This window comes from Zeus faber (assembly GCF_960531495.2).
Source record: "Zeus faber genome assembly, chromosome: 15".
Taxonomy (NCBI): domain Eukaryota; kingdom Metazoa; phylum Chordata; class Actinopteri; order Zeiformes; family Zeidae; genus Zeus; species Zeus faber.
The window spans coordinates 11,250,399-11,251,160 of NC_137194.1; positions in this window are offsets into that span (position 1 = coordinate 11,250,399).

The window sequence follows — 762 nt, forward strand, 5'->3', positions numbered from 1 at the left end:
TGGGGGGATTTGGGAGCCATGTTCGGTGTCTGGCTGTCTGACATGTGAAGGGGGTCCCCAGTGAGGGAGCATGCTCTGCAGCTGTCATGGCTGACTGTACTCTGACAACCATTCAACTATGTGTGTGTGTGTGTGTGTGTGTGCGCGCGCGCGGGCATGTGTGTGTATGCGTGTGTGTGTGTGTGTGTGTGTGTGTGTGTGTGTGTGTGTGTGTGTGTGTGCGCATGTATTATTGTGTGTGTGTGTGTGTGTCTCTCTAACACCTACATTGAGAAAATAATTAAGTTCTCACACAGTTTAGCGCTCGCACATTGTCACTATCCTTGTTGTCATCGTTGCATTTGCTTTCAATTCTGGGTAAAATAATCCATCACAAAAAGATGGCAGTAAAAGGACAATTTGAGAGAGACAAGGTGAGATGGAGAAAGACATTTAAACGTTAAAATTTTCTTTTCAATTTACGTGACCATTTTCTGTTTTAATTTTGCGTTACATCTTTCTTTTTGTACTCCATTTGCCTTGGCAATGTGAACATATGTTTCCCCCCAAATTGAAATTGAAATTTAATTGAAAGAGCGGTGCAAAACACTTAAATAAGTTATGAATATATATAAATACATGATGAAAGAGAGGACAAATGAATGGATGAACAAATGAACAAATGAATGAATGAATGCATCAAGTGGATTGATGCTGAATTCCACACTTTGAATGTGTGTGTGTGTGTGTGTGTGTGTGTGTGTGTGTGTGTGTGTGTGTGTG